The 20,679-nt window shown below is 41.7% G+C and overlaps 1 protein-coding gene across 1 annotated transcript in view; it reads left to right on the top strand.

Annotated features, from left to right (window-relative positions):
- Window positions 1-20,679, top strand: part of LOC149195016 (monodehydroascorbate reductase-like) — a 129,466-nt gene that overhangs the window by 71,339 nt on the left and 37,448 nt on the right. The gene's annotated exons all lie outside the window — the stretch shown is intronic.

A 20,679-nucleotide genomic window follows, 5' to 3' on the forward strand; every position in this document is an offset into this window, starting at 1 on the left:
ATAGGAGAAGGTGAACCACTCATCTTATGGATATGTCATCAACAGTAGGGGAAGGTGAACCACTCACCCTACACGTGTCAGCCACCATGGGGTATCACAAGGGAAGGTGAACCACTCACCATGTACACAGCGCAACACTAGGGGAAGGTGGACCACTCACTATGGTTGCTCATAGCTCAATAAGAACCCCAAGCCCCCATGATCTTCCAGAGCTCAATCTTAAGCCAAGAATCCCTTCATATAGGGAATAGTGCCAACCTGATTTCTGAAGATAAAAAATAGATCAATGGGAGCTTCATAGCTCCATCTAGCAGCATATAGATGTATATATAGGAAACATATTGAATTGTAGCAGAGATCTTGGCAACACTTAGCAATCCTCTGCTTCTTGTATATCTTGATAAAGAAAATATTTGACTTATTTCACTCCTTACTCGGGGAGATTAGAGCCTAAACTTGTCTTTACAGAGTGCATCGTGTTCATCAGACAACCTACTCATCATGAGATCTTACCACTTAAACATGCCATAAAACAGGGATGTCCTTTGTTGTACCGTGTAAAGTGGTATATGTAACACTGGGTTCTTGGAATCTTCTTCTACAATATACTGTTGAGTTGGGATAGCATCAGATGTTATCTAGCCACGAAAATTGGTGGAGAGGCTAAGGCACATGAGATCTCCAATACCCAGAAAGGGTTTGGGCAGATTCTAAACAGGTTAGGAGATATTAAAATAATTAATATTTTTAATGGAGTTCCTAAGTCTAAACTTAGGGATATTAAAATATTAATGTAAATTAATATAAAACTGTGTTAGAATGGTCCAAAAGTCATGGATCAAGCCAGATCTAATCTTAGCCGTTGTTTAGGGACTTAATCTCGATCGTTGATTTGTCAACGAGAAAAGTATATGAGGAGGCTTGAGGGTCACTTGGAGAACACACCAACAGACCAAGATTTTGACCTTTTGGGGTTGGGTTTGCTGAGAAAGTTGAAAGAGTGATCTGGAGTTGCAACTGAGGGGCAGTGAATATAGAAGCAGAGAGGCAGAGATAGTGTCGGAAGGATCAGCGCAGCAGCCGAAAAAGCAGACACAGAGGGCAGAAGCCGGAACTGCCGAGAACAACCGGGCACTGCCAGGAAAGCTGACGCAAAGGGCAGAAGATAGAACTGCCAGGAAAATTGATGCAGAGGGCAGAAGCCAGAACTGCCAGGAACAACCGGAACTGCCAGAACTGTCGGGAAAGCTGATGCAGAGGGCAAAAGTCGGAACTACCAGGAACTACCGGAACTTCCGGGAAAGCTGACGTAGAGGGCAAAAGAGGCTGACACAGTCCCTAGAGGCTGACGTTGGGGTTTTTCGTGGGGCAGATTGGAGCTGAGGAGTTGCCAGAGTGTTTATCCGGGGTTTCAGCCGGAGCATTTGTCTCCGAAGGAGAGGTACTACTGCCGAGATTTTTCTCTGTTGGGTGAGCCAGATTTGGCACCCAGATTGTATTCTGAAACTACTTAATAAATCAAACCCTCAGATGGCTGCACCAGTTTTCCGGCATTGGGTTTTTCCAGGGACATTAGTCCAAAAATAATGATGTCATCTGTGTGCTTGTTTCTGTTTCCTTCAGTTGATGATCTGTAATGTGTTGAGCATGTACTTGCATTTATTTTCATTATTTACATGGTAAATAACTTGTTAATTAATCAGAACAAGTAGGAAGAATAAATCAGAAAGTACATTAAGGGTTTCTAACTGTTAGACTTAGAAACTTCAACATGGTATCAGAACGTGGTTGTAGATCATAAGAGAACTAAGGACATCAGCCAAGCAGAGCAGCAGTAGCAGAAAACAGATGTCCCGAGTGATAGAAGCTGTTCCTAGCAGCAAAACAGCAAGGAAGGAGTGACGCAGTGCCTGCGTCATCAAGTTCGAGCCAAGAAGAGGTTGCGCAGAGGCTGAGGGAGGCAAAGATAAGCTCACGCAGAGGCCAAGAGGGCTGATGCAGTTGGCTTAGGGAGCTAGTTTGTCGGTGTTGGGACTGCACAGAGCCTAGGAGCTCTCACCTTCAGGTTGCTGGAGTTTAGGAGGCTGTGGATAAGTTGCAAAGTGGAGCTGGTGGGGTACTGTTGTTACAACAATACCTTACAGGGCAAGGCCAAGGAGGAGGGAGTTGCTACTAAGGGTTTCTAGCCGAGAAATCCAGATCAGTGGTGCGGTTGCACAAACGATTAGAGTAGGGGGCATCTCAACATCGACAGAAGGATTTCTAGGAGGGAAATCGAGGCTCAGAGGGAGTCACATCGAGAACTTCCAGGAGGGAAGTAGAAGAGCAGCGGAATGGCACTACATGGAGTAAGAGACCAAGACAGACTGGACGAAGCCTCAAACTTTGTAGTCTGGAAGGCCAGAATCTTATCCGTACTTGACAAAAATCGTGTCAAGCACTTCGCCTTGAAGACGATAGCGGTCCCAGTTGACCCAGCTGACAATGACAGGTATGAGGAAGCAATGGCGAGGGCTAAGAGTATCATTCTTGACGGGGTCAAGGATCATATAGTACCACATATTGCCAAGAAGAATGCGGCATGGGAGATGTGGGAGGCCCTGACCAAGTTGTATTAGCATACTTCCGTGCAGAGGAAGATGTTCCTAGAAAATCAATTGTGGTCATACCAGATGCAAAAGGGGGAACATATCGACACCTTCCTCAGTCGATTGAAGGATATCCGAGATCAACTGACTTCCATGGGGCCCACACCAGATCCAAAGTTGATGGTGAGAACAACCCTAAATGCAGTCTCAAAAGACTGGGAGGTGTTTGTCCAAAGCATACTAGGCAGGGTGACCCTTCTAGATTGGGAGGAAATGTGGGCGGCTCTTCGCAAAGAAGAGATCAGGAGGGTGACCAAGATGGGAAGCATCAGTAAGGGGATCAGAATCAAGAAGGAAGGAGGAGGTGGATGTTGCCCTAGCATCTAAGAGTAAGCAAGAAAAGCGGAAGAAGAAGGACCTCTCCAAGGTCAAATGCTTCCACTTTGGGGAGCTGGGTCATTATGTGACCCAGTGTCCAAGGAAGAAGAGCAAGGGAGAGGCTTCTAAGACCAAGGCAACGCCAGCAAGGGCAGAGAAGGAAGTGGAGACAGACGTTGTCTGTGCCATGAGTGCACACACACCACTTGAGCGAAACTGGGGAGACATTGAGTCATAGTCAGGAGAAATACAGAAGATGAGGGGCAGGATCCTCGAGGTACCCAACCTCTTAGATTATACCTGGCTACGAGAGCCCCGAAGATGAGTAGCAGGACTGGCCGATGTCAGTAGAGACGGATGCGGATGGAGCGACAGAGGGAGCTACAGTGCAGGATTCCCTGGGTAGTGTGAGGCTAACAGGATGCAATAGTGCGAGAGGCACGGGAGTGTTGCACCAGTGCAGGATGGCACAAAGAGGTGTGCAACAGTGCGATATGCAGGGAGTTGTTGCAGCAGCACAGAGGTCAGAGAGGGAGCACTTGTCAGTAACAGAGGGAGCTTCAGCATCAACAGTGTTTCTAGCCTGACGGAGATATCAGAGTTGGGAGATCAGTTACTTACTTCTCAGTAAATGAGTTGCAGTGCAACAGTTAGCAGTGGTATTGCTATGGGCAGCACGATGCAGCATGATGAGAGGGCTTGCAGTTTAGATGCAACAGTGGCAGTGGCAAGACCATGGGCAACAGCGCGGATGCAGAGGGAGTTGCAGTACGGATGCAACAGTGGCAGTGGCAGAGCCATGGGTAGCAGTACAGGATGCAGCAGTGCAGAGGATGTTGGGCAGCAGCAATGTCACATGGTTCGGGTTCGAGTTCGGGTTCGACAATGATTAGGTTCGGTTTGAGTTCGAATGTTTTGATGAGGTTCGTCATTAGGTTCGTCTATATATATTAATTATATGATAAAATAGAAAGAAATCAACATTAGTAAATATCAAAAATGTTATCTCAAACATGGAAACTCCAAGCATAAATTACAATCTTGAGTTGTGACAGGAAGTTATAAGTTTTGATCGATGGACTTGGTCAATGGCGATGAGGTTCGATGAGGTTTTTCGAACCTCAATTTTTTTTTAAGGTTCGCCAAAATTCGAACCTCAAGGTTAAATTTCGACGAACCTTGTGACATAGGGCAGCATGCCTAGCATCAGCGCAGGGACCGATGCTGGATGATCAGAGTGATGCTCAGTGAGGAGTATTACTAGAGCACAGTCCTCGCTAAGAGGGAGTGTTGATTTGAGGTAGCATCGAATGTGCTCTAGCCACGAAAATTGGTTGAGAGGCTAAGGCACATGAGATATCCAATACCCAGAAAGGGTTTAGGCGGATTCTAAACTTTTGGGAGATATTAAAATAATTAATATTTTTAATGGAGTCCCTAAATCTAAACTTAGGGAAATTAAAATATTAATGTGAATTAATATAAAATTGTGTTAGAATGGTCCAAAAGTCATGGATCAAGCCAGATATAATCTTAGCCGTTGATTAGGGATTTAATCTCGGCCGTTGATTTGTCAACGAGAAAAGTATAAGAGGAGGCTTGAGGGTCACTTGGAGAACACACCAAGAGATCAAGATTTCGACTTTCTGGGGCTAGGTTTGCTGAGAAAGTTGAGAGAGTGATCTGGAGTTGTAGCTAAGGGGTAGTGAATACAGAAGCAGAGAGGCAAAGATAGTGTTGGAAGGATCATTGCAGCAACCTGGAACGCTGACGCAGAGGGCAGAAGCCGGAACTGTTGGGAACTGCAGAGAAAGCTGACGCAAAGGGAAGAAGCCGAAACTGCCAAGAAAGCTGACGCAGAGGAAAAAATCTGGAACTGCTAGAACTGCCGAGAAAGCTGACGCAGAGGGTAGAAGTCGGAACTGCCAAGAACTACCGGGAAAGCTAACGCAGAGGGCAAAAGCCGGAACTGCTGGGAACTGCCAGAAGAGGCTGACACTTGGGGTTTTTCGTGGAGCAGATTGGAGTTGAGGAGCTGTCGGAGTGTTTATCCGAGGTTTCAGCTGGAGCATCTATCTTCGAAGGAGAGGTACTACTGCCAAGATTTTTCTTTATTAGGTGAACCGGATTTGGCACCCAAATTGTATTCTAAAACGGCTTAATAAATCAAACCCTCAAATAGCTGCACCGATTTTCCCACATTGGGTTTTTCCGGGGACATTAGTCCAAAAATAACAGTGTCATTTGTGTGCTTGTTTCTGTTTCCTTCAATTGATGATCTGTAATGTGTTGAGCATGTACTTGTGTTTATTTTCATTATTTACATGGTAAATAACTTGTTAATTAATCAAAACAAGTAGGAAGGAATAAATCAGAAAGTACATGGAGGGTTTCTAACTGTTAGACTTAGAAACTTCAACATATACAACGAAGGTGTGCACAAAAAGACTCACTGAAGAGTTGCCTTAAAATTTACACATTTGACTTCAATAATGCTTTAGAGTAACGTTCTTCATACTTCAGGAAGTAAAGGTGGCCCTTAACATGTATATGTGCTTTTTCCATTTATCACATTGTCAACCAAGTTATCATCAAAATATTTATGGAATATTAGATTCCAGTAGTGTTTCTCAAATTATAGAATCACTGAGATATCTCAATATGCAGTTGTCCAATATATGAGGCTCGTCCGTAATTCGACTTAAGAATTTTCATGGCGAGACATATGACTGATAGGGTGTTGCTCAAGAATACTAAAGATCCCATAAGATGTACATATACAGACCATCAACTTCTTCATTAGATCTTATGTGCATGAAATAGATTATCAAGGCTAAGTCAGCTCCCTCTTACTTTGAGAGGGTCATCAATCAGATATCATCAGTCTATGCATCTTTGAGGCTTGATTGTAGGATATATATATAGAAAGGTGACCTTTTTTTTGTCTTTGAGGTTTCTACGAGTTTCTTGATTCTGTAGCATATCTTCCGGATACATCGCATTCAGTTTGTTTATAGTCATAATCAACAACTTCCATGCAGTCTTTCAAATAACAAGGATATATCTGAGATATTGCACTTATCAATAAACATTTGGCAAGAAGAGTGATCAGGTCATACTGCCAAGAATTTTATAGCTCCTTTTGAAGACTTGTTTCAATTATGAATTTCTCAAGCAATGGATTGTTGATTTCTAGTAGCATCGGATGTGCTCTAAGTCTCAAATTTTGCGAGGAGGCTTAGACATATGTATTCCACAATACCCAGAAATCGTTTTGGGAAATTCCACCTGGAGGCATTTTATTAAAATAATTAATTATTTTTAATGGGTCCCTAAGTCTAAACTTAGGAAATTAAAATGTCGAAGTTCGGCAAGAGAAAATCGAATCAGAGGGAGAGTTGCAGGTAGAGGGTATCACCGTCAGTCAGGAGGTCAGGAGCAGAAGACGTAGAGTGGAGGGAGGACAATGCAGAGGAGGGACAGCGCAGAGGCTGTGTGATGCTAGGGCTGCACAGTGCTCACGCAGTGAGACGCAGAGGGGGCAGTAGGTCCTCTCCTAGATTAGAAATTCACCGAGAAGTGTTTGTAAAATTTCTCACAAAGAATCCTCTTCTATTTTTTTGCCTGTATCTTGTACATGAGACTTTTACTAAAGAATAATAAAGGACCACTCATCTGCTGCACCGGTTTTCCCACATTGGGTTTTTCCGGGGATAATTGTCAAAAAATAACTGTCATCGTGGTAATACTTGTGCTAGAATTTTTTTTTGCATTCACTTTCCGCAATGTTTTGATTGTGAAGGCTGCAGTAGAAGTTATTTCGATATTTGTTGTAGAAACACTGTGAATAACTTATATTTTTGAGCTAATAAGTAGAAGAAATAATATTAATCACTGCAGTTGGATTTCTATTTAGAATTTTTCACATGGTATCAGAGCAAGGTTAAGAAGGAGTGCAGACTGTAAGAGCCAGCGTTAAAGAGGAGGGAGTTCGAAATTACTACATGGCTAGAAAATCGAATCCCCAGAAGAATTGCGCAGTCCAGCCTAGGAGGGCAAAATTCTCATGAAAATTTCTCTCTCTGAGAGAGTCGACAGAATAGAAGATTTCCAAATTGAAGTTTGCCAGTGACAAAGGTAGCAGCGCAGAGTAGTCTTAAAGAGAAGACGCAGTTTTTCTTGCAGTAGTTGTTGGGGAAAGATAACGCCAGAGATCTTTAGAAAAATAGCACAAAGATGGAAACTCAAGATGTCTCCAAATTATCTTCCAGATTAGAAGAAGAATTCACATGCTTAGCAAGTTCAGTGTCAGCAGATGTTTGGTACATTGATAGCGGGGGCGAGTCTTCAGCGCATATGACTGGAGTACGAGAATATTTTTTGAGCTATTGAGAAGAACAAATGGACTTCAAGATTACTATGGGAAACAGAACGAAGCGTACTCCACTAGGGAGAGGCACCATAGCATTTCAAATGGAAGCAGGAACCAGCATCCGAGCCACCAATGTTCTACATGTGCCCGTGTTAGGAATGAATCTGATTTCATTGTCCCAGTTACAGGACAAGGGATATGATGTATACTTCATTGGAAAGAAAGTATACGTCAAACATCCAAGCTGGAAGAAGAAGAGACAAATTGGAGCTCGAAGCAACAAATTGTATAAGTTGCAACTCGAGCCAATGGCATTGATAGGAAGTAATAATAATGGTGAAAAGGAACTGAATGAATTATGGCATGGGCGAATGGGGCACTTAAACCATGGAGCACTGAGGATGCTTAGAGAGACTGTTACAGGAGTTCCAGTCCTTAGTACTGAGCATGATGATTTATGCAGAAGATGCGTACTGGAGAAGTACACTAAAACAACTTTTTCCAAAAGTAATAATAGAGCAGAATGTTTATTGGGATCGATACACTCAGATATCTGTGGTCCAATGTCCACAAGAGATCTTAGTGGTGGCGAATACATTGTCATCTTATTGATGATCACTCTAGAAAAACCTGGATCTATTTCTTAAAGACCAAGCATGAGGTCTTTTATCGATTCAGAGAGTTTAATGCTCGTTGAAAACATGACAGGGAAAAAGATAAAGGTATTGCATTTAGTAGGACAATCTGTTTATCAAGTACCACTGCTGAGTAGAGAAGACATTGAATGGGGAATAGAAAATGGATTTAAATATGTTCATCTGGGCATGATTCAATTTGGAATCAATCCATTAGTTAGGCCAGGCCTTAACACCTCCTGCCTAAGTTGTGTTCTGGACTCTAGACATAATGATTTCAATGATGCATTAATAGGAGGGTTTCAAAGTCCATTAAATAATGGACCTGTATGGTCATCTGTGGTTCCCAGATATCAGATCTCTCTCACTGATCCATACATAAATCAGTTTCTCCAAGCATATATTCAGTTCAATGGTTTTGATGTGGCCCCAGGCACTCATATTGCTCAGTTACATACTTCAGTCTGTTTACGATTCGTAACTACATCTATGCCTGCCATAAATCCAAAATTGACAAAAAGAGCTTTGAAAGAAGGTGTTGTTGTTGGACCAGGAAATACTACCCCTCTCCAATTAGGTTTCACAGAGGTATCTTTGCCTAATGAATGGGATAGTCAGTATACACCTATTGCTCAAAAGTATCCTCAGTTAGCCTCTACCTCAAATCAGTTGGAAAAAGTCATTGCTCCTGATGGATCTAGCAAACTTAGATTTGGTAAAGCCAAATATACAAATGGAAGCAAGTCCATTCCTTCAGTAAGACTCCATCCAAATATATCATTGCCTAAACAACCAGAGTCCTCCATGAATCATTCATATAGTATGAAGATTCCGGTTTCTCCTTATCAAAAACATGTACAGAACCATAGTTCTACTACTTTTGCAGATTGCATATTCTGTCATAAACAACCAAAAGAAAGGAGAAATTTTTTTGCCTCAAACAATGAGGAAAATGATCATTCTTCTATGGATCATAAAGGCCAACATCCTGACTGCAAAGATTGCATACAAATCTTTGTACCTCTTAAAGATTTTAAGATGTATATTCTTCCAAGGGAAAAGACTGGAACATCACCAGTTTTGCCAGAAAGACATCTAAATCTAGGTAATAGCACTCAAAAGTTCAAAAATGGAACTTTGCAAGGAGATCTACAATTTATTCATTTAAGAAATCCTGCAGACCCAGAGCCGGCTGAACAAATCAAGATGCAAAATTATTCAAATTATCAATCAGTTTGTCTCTCTCAAAACCTAGATGATATTGCTAAAGATGTTCTTGAATTAAAAGAGCATATCAAAAGGTTGCATCAGACAACAGATAGTTTACAAGATGGATATGATAAGAAATTAACTGAAATCTTGACACAGTTAGATACCATTAGCCGTGCTGTAACAAATTTTCATAATGCTCTTCCTAGACCACACTCTCCTCCAGACTTCGAGGCAGTAGACCAAGAAGGACCAAAATTCACTTACCATAGACATAAATCTGATTCATTGTTTCTTAAGGCAATTATGAAAGAAGAAGAAGAAACAATAGGAAAAATCAAGAAGGGATCAGATTTAGCTAGAGAGAAATTTACACTAGTAAGTGATAAATTATCTAGTTTGATTCTAGATATCAAAGGAAAAGAAACTTCCCATAGAGAATCTGCCCAAACAGAAGAGTCTTTTCAATTTTCAAATAAAAATGCCAAGTTTATAGAAGGAGATGTATCATCTCATAATCAATCCAATCCTTTCACTAGATGGACACAACATCTAGCAGAAACTGATGAGAAATCAGATCCAGAATCTTTCCATAGTATTGGGAATGTTGCATTTATAAACTTTGATTGTTTAAATAGAGATCAAACATTGATCCTCCTACAAAGAATCAATACTTGGGCATCACAGAAAAGGGTTGAATCCAAACAACCTTGGAAAGATGTAGTCATCCAAATCACTTGGGCATTAACAGGAAATGCTCGCCTGTGGTGGGAACACCTAGATAAATCAGAACAGATGGATATCTTAAATAAAGATGATCCTTTAGAAGCCATACTATTAGCACTGTCGCATGAATTCCTTGGGAATATACCTTCAAATGAGTCTCATTATGCTTAGTTATTCATGAGTCAAAGATTGTGTGATCTTGACTTACTCACTAAGTATTATTGCATTATGCAAGGACTTTATTATAAGATTCCAGACCATGAGAATGTGGCATATTTGCAACACTATATTGCTTCTTTGCCAGGAAGAATTCCAGAGCTAGTTACACAAGAATTTGGGTGTTATAAAACTCCGAAAAGAAAGCCTCAGCAGAAATCTCAAAATTGCAACTGCTCTAAACCCAAATGGAAAGGTAAGAAGAAGCAATTTATGCTATCATCTGAAAATAAGAGAAGATCCAGATATATTTTTAGAAAGAAAAGGAAACCTGCTACTGCTGATAAAAGCAAATGTTTTATATGCAGACAAAAAGGCCATTGGGCTAACAAATGTCCATCCAGAAAGCAAAAGACACAAGTCAAACTTTTCAACTTGTTTTCTTCATCATATAATCCAGCCGAATGGGAACTAGTTTCAGACTATGATTCTTCAGCAGAATGTTTTTCAGTATATAGTTCCAGTTCAGATGATGAAGATTTAACACAACATTTTCAGAGATTAGATGTAAATATTAGTGATGATGAAAACAGTGATTGTACATTCATATCAGATTGTAAAATGTTCTCAGGATATAACATTTCAAATGAAATCAGCCATCTTCAACAACAGATTGATAAATTGTCTCCCAACCTAGTTGTCCCAAGAAGCAGGCTTCAGAAAAGAATAAATGAATTACAAAAGAGTGTTCCTCCTGTCAGAACCCTTTTACCAGTTGAAGAAAGAGAAGATTTACCTCCTAATTATACTTCTCTTAGAGGGACTCTAGAAGACCAAATTAGTCAGGTTGAGAATAGGATTAGAAAAAACAGAAATTTAATAGCCACAACAGCCAATGATATTAAGCAAGATATCCAATTGCTTGATGAATTGAACTCCCAGTTTGTCACCATGATGACTAAAGCAGCAGAACTTCCACTTGAACCCAATTATGAAATTGAATATCTGAAAAACTCAGATTCAGAAAAAGAATTTGAAGAATCTGAATTAAAAGACATTAGTGGAATTGGAGATAGATTAGTCATCAAAATACCAGGCTATAAACTTTATCATCTAGATGCTCAAATCGACACAGGTGCAATGAGCAGTTGCTGCAAATACAAAGAAATTCCATCATACTATTGGCAGCCAACACAAATCCAATTCAGAGCGGTCAACCAACAAATCATGAAGGTCTATTTTGTTGCTCCAGATTTTCCTATTATGTTGAATAATCTGGTAACATATGTTACATTATACAATTATGATGCAGGTGTTGATATTTTGTTAGGACAGGATTTTGTACAGAAATATATGCCAATTATTGTAGATAAGAGCAGTATAACTTTTACAATCCAGCTTTCAAAAGTTCAGGTTGCAGCCAAAAGCAGTTTTATCATAAAAATTGATCCTGACAAAAAAGCAGAAGATATGGAAGTTTCTCTTAAAGATCTCACAAAAATTCAGAAAATCATCAAAAATGCAGATCTCCATGCACCTGAGATCTTAAAAGAAGTGCTTGAGAAACTCAAGCAGAATTGCATGTCAGAACACCCTGATGCATTCTGGTTCAGAGAAAAATATTTCATCACACTTCCATATAAAGAAGGTATGAGACAAACTCCACAAAAGGCATCAACAAATCATATGAGCCCTTCTGAGCAGGAGTTATGCAGACAAGAAATTCAACAATTGCTTGACAGAGGTCTCATTGAACCATCAAAAAGCCCATGGGCATGCCCAGCCTTTTATGTGAACAAGCATTCAGAACAAAAACGCGGAAAGAAGAGGTTAGTCATCAATTATAAAGCTCTCAATGATGCTCTTTGTTCTATCAGATATCCTCTTCCAAACAAAGAAATCTTGCTAACAAAAATCTCCCAAGCTAACGTTTTTAGCAAATTTGATCTGAAGAGTGGATTTTAGCAAATAGGAATTGTTCCAAGTGACAGATTCAAAACAGCATTTTTTGTCCCAAACGGACAATATCAGTGGACAGTTCTACCCTTTGGTTTAAAGAATGCACCATCTAAATTTCAGAAAAGAATGGAAGATATATTCAGACATTTAAATTTTGTCATTGTATATATAGATGATTTATTAGTTTTCAGTAGAGATCTCCAAGAACATAAACTTCATCTTGAAGATTTTTATGATCTTGTACATAAGCATGGTTTAGTATTGTCCTCTAGACCAGACAAATTCGTCATTGCCCAAACCAAGATAAACTATTTAAGCGCGCTTGAGCCAGAGGAGTTCTGGGATGGGTGACCTCCTGGGAAGTCCTGGTTACCGGGTGCAAGCCCCGGAAGTGATGATTGATGCTATGTGATTCGTTCTCCACATTTCACTAGTTTCAATCCCACTTCTTCACCCCTGTGAGCATCACCCGATGCAATGAGTGCTAAGTGAACTATTCAAAAATCATGAGAAATTAGTCAGTTACGACTACCTCTCATGGAAATGGTCATACGTTTGAATGACTTACTTAATGCAGTTGAATCCCAAAAATGATATCTAATATAATGCACTGCGTAATCCCCCATACTTAAATTAAAAAAGAATCAAGGGATCTCTACTTGAATGGTTCATGAGGCACAATACTTGCTAAGGTTTTGCAAATGGGGTAGCAAGCTAAGTGGGCTTGATTGTGGGGAAAAACTCCACAGTTAAGCGCGCTTGAGCCAGAGGAGTTCTGGGATGGGTGACCTCCTGGGAAGTCCTGGTTACCGGGTGCAAGCCCCGGAAGTGATGATTGATGCTATGTGATTCGTTCTCCACATTTCACTAGTTTCAATCCCACTTCTTCACCCCTGTGAGCATCACCCGATGCAATGAGTGCTAAGTGAACTATTCAAAAATCATGAGAAATTAGTCAGTTACGACTACCTCTCATGGAAATGGTCATACGTTTGAATGACTTACTTAATGCAGTTGAATCCCAAAAATGATATCTAATATAATGCACTGCGTAATCCCCCATACTTAAATTAAAAAAGAGTCAAGGGATCTCTACTTGAATGGTTCATGAGGCACAATACTTGCTAAGGTTTTGCAAATGGGGTAGCAAGCTAAGTGGGCTTGATTGTGGGTAAAAACTCCACAGTTAAGCGCGCTTGAGCCAGAGGAGTTCTGGGATGGGTGACCTCTTGGGAAGTCCTGGTTACCGGGTGCAAGCCCCGGAAGTGATGATTGATGCTATGTGATTCGTTCTCCACATTTCACTAGTTTCAATCCCACTTCTTCACCCCTGTGAGCATCACCCGATGCAATGAGTGCTAAGTGAACTATTCAAAAATCATGAGAAATTAGTCAGTTACGACTACCTCTCATGGAAATGGTCATACGTTTGAATGACTTACTTAATGCAGTTGAATCCCAAAAATGATATCTAATTATCTTGGTCTTGTCATTTCACAGGTAAAGATCATGTTTTGCAAAATTTCCAGACCAGTTTCTAGATATCAAGACTACTCAAAGGTTTCTTGGATGTTTAAACTATATCAGAAATTTCTATGAAAAATAGTCAGCAGATACAAAGGTCATACAACAAAGGCTCAAGCAGAATGCAGTATGGACAGAAGCCATGACAAAAGTAGTCAGAGCTATCAAGGACAAAATCAGATCTCTTCCTCCTCTTGCATTACCCCAAGATAATTTTCCCTTCATTTTAGAAACAGATGCTTATAATCATGTATGGGCTGCAGTATTTTTACAAAGACGACATAAAAAGGAAGAATTATGTGTTGAAATTTGGTACCGGAGGATAGGTGGTTCCCTAAGGCTTTGATCTTTGGCCTAGGGAAAAGTGTCCAAAAGAATTTAATTTTTCTCCTAAAGTGACTTTATAATTTTTATAAAGTCAAATCTAATTTAAAAGTGACTTTAAGTGATAAAGTTACTAAAGTCTAATTTTAAAGTGACTTTATTAAAGTCAATGAAAAATTAGGAAGGAAAAGTGACTTTGGAAATAAATGACTAAGTGGGTCTTTATTAAAGTGGGGTGAATTAAAAAATATAAAATGAGCATTTAATCTCAGCCCTAGATCTCAATCTATTTCAGCCATTGGATTTAGGGATCACCCAAAAGTCACTTAGGTTTAGATTAAAGGAGGAAAAGGTCATTCATTCTTTCATGAGCAGATTGAGAGAAGGAGAGCAAGAGAGCAAGGGAGATTTCTGGACAGGGAGGAGAAGGAGACAGCAGCTTGGCACACATTCTAAGGCAGCAGTTTAGCAAATCCGTACAGCTGAGTTAGCACACAGTGAAAGGCAAATTTTGGCACGATTTTCTAGAAATCCGTACAGTTGTTTGCACAGAAATCGAAGAGAAGTTTGCATAGAAATCGAGGAGCAGTTTGTTGGCACATTTTCCAAGGAAATCTGTACAGCGTATCGTTGTTTTTCTGCACGCAAATCGAGGTCCATATAGCGTATTTATTGCAGGTCGTACAACAACATTTAAGGCTGAAAGTGGGCATGAAAATCGAGGAGGCTATACAACATTTATTGCTGTCCTGTTTTGTTGTTTGCTAGTATTTTCCAGTTGACTGTGAGGCACGAAAAACGAGATAAGTTGTAAAATTTGCTTGCTGATTTTTGCTGAATATTTCTCACTGTAAAAGCATTTTTCAGAAATAAGAAAGAGCTCTCGAACTGGTTTTTCCCAAGAGTTGTAGGGGTTTTTCCAGGGTCACATTGACCAAAAATCACTGTGTTCAAATGTGTTAAATGGCTGTTTGTACCTGCTGATTTTTTATTTCTGCATTTTCCAGCATTCTGTAAAATTTCCAGAATTTGTGTTTTCAGCAAAATTTATTTTTTCAGTTGTTGAATGTATGGATATGGGAAAGGGCATTTAACTATATGGGAGAAATAAGGTGAAACTGAAAACCGAGGTGGGAAATGAGAAATTTTTACATGGTATCGGAGCTTGAGTGCTGAAGTGCAGTTTGGGACAGCAAAGAGGAAAATTACAACCTGCTGAATTTTCACTAAGGAAATTATAGCAAGCTGATTTTTTCACAAACAGCAGTTTTATCTTTACTACAGCAGTGCTATTTTTCAATTTTAGGACAGCAGGATGTCATTGGGATTGAGGGTAGAGGATAGGTTGGATGGGCATACAAATTATAGCGTTTGGAAGGAGAGAATGCAGAGTATCTTTGAGGAGGCAGAAGTCTGGGACATCATGATGCATACCACACAGAACCCTGTTGTTGTGCCTACTGATGCTACTCAGTTCGCTGAGTATAATAAAAAGAACAACAAGGGTAAGAGACTGATTCTAGACGGAGTCAAAGACCATTGCATTCCTCATGTGAGAGGAAAGAGAAATACCCATGAGATGTGGACAACATTGTCCAATCTCTACCAGAGTACCAATGAGAACCGGAAAATGGTCCTGAAGGAGAAGTTGAAGACTATTAAGATGGGTAATGATAGTGCAGCTGGATATCTCACAAAGATTACTAATGTGAGAGATGAGTTGGCAACAGTTGGAGAGGTCATTCCACCCACTGAGTTGGTGCGGATTGCAGTGAATGGCCTCCCCCGTTCATGGATGAACTTTGCTGATGGGGTTTGTGCACGTGAGACCCTTCCCACATGGGAGAGGTTTTGGGATGATTGCATTCAGACAAAGATCAGGAAAGGTCAGCTTGGGGCAGCCAAGCCAGTTGAGCAGGATGAGGATGTAGCACTGTTGGCAGGAGGCAAGAAAGGCAAAGGGAAGAAGCAGGCTTCCACAAGCAATGGTGGGGGCAAAGGCAAAGGTAAAGGTAAACAGGGTAACACACAGAAGGACTATTCCAAGGTGAAGTGTTGGAATTGTCAAAAGATGGGACACTATGCAGTTGTGTGTCCGGAGAAGAAGAAGAAGGGGAAGAACCAGAACGTGGCAGTTTCAGCAGAGGTTGAGGACTTTGCAGTTCATTTTGACCGGGAGTTTGGGTTCACTGCGTATGAGTCCTCTAGTGCAGGATCACCTGCCACAGGTTCAGAGGGAGCATGCTTTTCCCTCGATTAGCGGAGCATCTTCGGGTATCTGGTATGTGGACAGTGAGGCTTCACGTCACATGACAAGAGTCTGTGAGTACTTCTCAGAGCTTTCAGAGAGTGGCACTGATATAGAGGTAGTACTCGGTGATGACAGAGTTGTTAGAGCAGTCGGGGTGGGGACACTGACATTTTAGAGGGAGTCCAAACCTCCCTTGAAGGTGACAGATGTTCTTTATGTGCTAGGGATGAGGAAGAACCTCATATCCGTATCAGCTTTGGAGGACAGAGGATATGAGGTACTGTTCAGGGGAGGACAGGTGTTGATGTATCCCAGGGGCACTCCAGCTGATTCAGCTAGAGTGATAGGTGTATGCCATGCAAAGGTGTACATTTTTGCATTCCAATCCCTTGTGGCATTGAGCAGTAGTACTGACAGTAGAGCTAGCAGTTCTGAGCTGTGTGAGATTTGGCACCGCAGGATGGGACATATGTATCATGGAGCCTTGAGGACATTGCGGGAGATCACTACAGGTGTGCTAGATTTCAGTACTGATCACTTTGATACTTGCAAAGGATGTGCGATGGGCAAGTTTGCCAAATCCCCTTTTCCCAGCAGTGACAGCAGAGCGACTGGGATACTTGATTTTATTCATTCCGATGTAAGCGGTCGGATGTCTCATGTTTCCTTGAGTGGATATGAGTACTATGTTTTATTCATTGATGATCACTCCAGGAAGACCTGGATTTATTTCTTGAAGACCAAGAGTGAGGTCTTCAAGCGGTTTCAGGAGTTTAGAGCTCTTGTGGAGACACAGACAGGTCGGAAGATCAAGTCCCTGAGGTCGGACAATGGAGGAGAGTACACCCTTGGAGAGTTTGTTGACTATTGCGCGGAGGCAAGCATTAGGAGGGAGTTCACTGTTCCTTACAACCCCCAGCAGAACGGGGTTGCGGAGAGGAAGAACAGATCCATCGTAGGGGCTGCCAAAGCCATGTTGCATGATCAGGGGTTGTCATTGTTCTTGTGGGCAGAGGCCAGCAACACAGCTGTTTATTTACAGAACAGGAGTCTGCATCGCGCCTTGGGGCACATGACTCCGAAGGAGGCTTTTTCTGGGAAGAAGCCTGATATTGGTCATCTTCGTATCTTTGGATGCATTACATACCCAAGGAGAAGAGGACCAAACTAGAGCCCACCGCAGAGAAGGGTATCTTTGTGGGCTACAGTGAGACCTCAAAGGCCTTTCGAATTTACATTCCTGCATAGAGGAGAGTTGTTGTCAGACGGGATGTGAAGTTCGAGAAGGACAGGGCCTTTAGGAGATCACGGGAGTTAGAGTATCTGGATCAGCCAGACCCTCAACAGCAGTTGAGTCAGTCGCAAGGATCCAGTGGGCAAGGATCAGGAGGATCTGGAGGTACATCTATGAGGATGTCAGGTCCGTCAGTGAGCAGTGGCTCACCGAGTCAAAGGGGTGGTGCTCCGGGCAGCATGCAGAGCAGTTCACTAGGGAGTCCACTGATGGACAGTTCACACGGTACCTCAGCTTCTACAGGTTCAGGTGCAGGCAGGAGGACAGCAGACAGACAGTCAGGAGTTCAGGCTCCTGATGATGATGGGGAGGAGGAGTTTCATTCTCCTATGGGAGAAGTGCACTCAGGGAAGAGGAAGCCCAAGTCGCTTCAGGACACCTTGAGAGATGCCACATCTGTTGCTGAGCCTAAGAGGTCGGTCAGAGAGAGTAGACCACCTAAGAGGTTTTGTAGCTATATGGCAATGGTTACCAGCATCCTTGACTCTGAGCTTCTAGCTATGAGGAGCCAGCTAGCCAGCAGGTCTGGAGAGAGGCCATGCAGGAGGAGTATTCTTCTATCATGAAGAATGATGTTTGGGAGGTGGTGCCGAGGCTTGAGGGCAAATCCGTGGTTACTTCTAGATGGCTTTACAAGGCAAAGCATGTTGCAGATGGCAGCATTGAGAAATTCAAAGCGAGGTTTGTGGCTAAAGGGTTCTCCGAGGTAGAGGGAGTTGATTATGAGGAGACCTTCGCTCCCGTGGCTTGATATACTTCGATCTGCTCCATTATATCGATAGCAGCAAAGATGGGTTGGAAGATCCACCAGATGGATGTGAACACTGCATTTCTCAATGGCTTCATACAAGAGGAGGTGTACATTGAGCAGCCACAGCGCTTTGAGGTGCATGGGAAGGAGTCCCATGTGTGCAGACTGAAGAAGGCCCTTTATGGCCTGAAGCAAGCTCCCAGAGCTTGGTACTCCAGGATAGATACATACTTGTAGGGGATGGGTTTCACAAAGAGTGAGGCAGATCCGAACCTTTGCTTTATTGTGATAGGTGAGGAGCCTCTCGTTCTAGTGCTGTATGTGGATGACTTGGTCATTACAGGTGCAGAGAGACTCATAGAGCACTGCAAGAGAGATCTTGCGGCGGAGTTTGAGATGAAGGACATCGGTTTGATGCATTACTTTTTGGGTTTGGAGGTGTGGCAGGAGGAGCGGCATCTCTTCCTGGGGCAAGGGAAGTATATTGTGGACATCCTTGGCAGATTCCACATGGAGGATTGTAAACCCATGTCGACACTAATGATCACCAACTGAAAGAAGCTTCATGCTTCGGATTCCGAGTTGGTGGATCCCACATTGTACAGGCAGTTGATTGGTTCCCTGATGTATTTGGTCAACACTAGACCAGATATTTGTTTTGCAGTCAACACGATGAGTCAGTTTATGTGTGAGCCTTGGAAGGTTCACTGGGTGGCTGCAAAACACATTTTGTTGTACTTGCAGGGGACAGTGGATTATGGTCTGGACTACAGGCAGGGGGATGGATTGAGATTGGCAGGTTACACTGATTCTGATTGGGCAGGTTGTGCTTCTGATAGGAAGAGCACTTCAGGGTGTTGTTTTGGGTTGGGTTCGACAGTAGTGTCATGGTTCAGCCGGAAGCAGCAGTCAGTAGCATTGAGTTCAGCGGAAGCCGAGTATATGGCAGCCAGTCTAGCTAGTTGTGAGGCCATCTGGCTTCGCAAGATGTTGTTTGGCTTATTTGGTCAGCCATTGAGACCTTCAGTGATTTACTGTGATAATCAGAGTTGCATTAAACTCACGGAGAATCCAGTATTTCATGACAAGTCAAAGCATATCGGGATCAAATATCATTTCATCAGAGACTGTGTTTAGAAGGGCGCTGTGAAGCTTGAGTATATTCCCACTGATGAGCAGGTTGCAGATATTCTTACCAAAGCCTTACCACGGGGCAAGCATGACTACTTCAGAGACAAGATGGGTGTGGTGAGGAACACCTTCCTCGGTAAGAGGGAGTGTTGAAATTTGGTACCGGAAGACAGGTGGTTCCCTAAGGCTTTGATCTTTGGCCTAGGGAAGTGTCCAAAAGAATTTAATTTTTCTCCTAAAGTGACTTTATAATTTTTATAAAGTCAAATCTAATTTAAAAGTGACTTTAAGTGATAAAGTTGCTAAAGTTTAATTTTAAAGTGACTTTATTAAAGTCAATGAAAAATTAGAAAGGAAAAGTGACTTTGGAAATAAATGACTAAGTGGGTCTTTATTAAAGTGGGGTGAATTAAAAAATAGAAAGTGAGATTTAAATGAGCATTTAATCTCAGCCCTAGATCTCAATCTATTTCAGCCATTGGATTTAGGGATCACCCAAAAGTCACTTAGGGTTAGATTAAAGGAGGAAAAGGTCATTCATTCTTTCATGAGCAGATTGAGAGAAGGAGAGCAAGAGAGCACTGGAGATTTCTGGACAGGGAGGAAAAGGAGACAACAGCTTGGCACACATTCCAAGGCAACAGTTTAGCAAATCCGTACAGCGGAGTTAGCACACAGTGAAAGGCAGATTTTGGCACGATTTTCTAGAAATCCATACAGTTGTTTGCACAGAAATCGAGAAGTTTGCAGAGAAATCGACGAGCAGTTTGCTGGCACATATTCCAAGGAAATCTGTACAACGTATTGCCATTTTTCTGCACGCAAATTGAGGTCTGTACAGTGTATTTATTGCAGGCCATACAGCAGCATTTAAGGCTGAAAGTGGGCACGAAAATCAAGGAGGCCGTACAACATTTATTGCTGTCCTGTTTTGCTATTTGCTAGTATTTTCCAGTTGGCTGTGAGGCACGGAAAAAGAGATAAGTTGTAAAATTTGCTTGCTGATTTTTGCTGAATATTTCTCACTGTAAAAGCATTTTTCAGAAATAAGAAAGAGCTCTCGAACTAGTTTTCCCCAAGAGTTGTAGGGGGTTTTTCCAGGGTCACATTGACCAAAAATCACTGTGTTCAAATGTGTTAAATGGTTGTTTGTACCTGCTGATTTTTTATTTCTGCATTTTCCAGCATTCTGTAAAATTTCCAGAATTTGTGTTTTCAGCAAAATTTATTTTTTCAATTGTTGAATGTATAGATATGGGAAAGGGCATTTAACTATATGGGAGAAATAAGGTGAAACTGAAAACCGGGGTGGGAAATGAGAAATTTTTACAGTATGTGCCTACACATCAGGGACATTTTCAGATACTGAATTAAAATATCC

This window comes from Pinus tabuliformis, chromosome 2_2 (assembly GCF_031772625.1).
Source record: "Pinus tabuliformis cultivar Carrire ecotype Pingquan chromosome 2_2, CPIR1, whole genome shotgun sequence".
NCBI lineage: Eukaryota > Viridiplantae > Streptophyta > Pinopsida > Pinales > Pinaceae > Pinus > Pinus tabuliformis.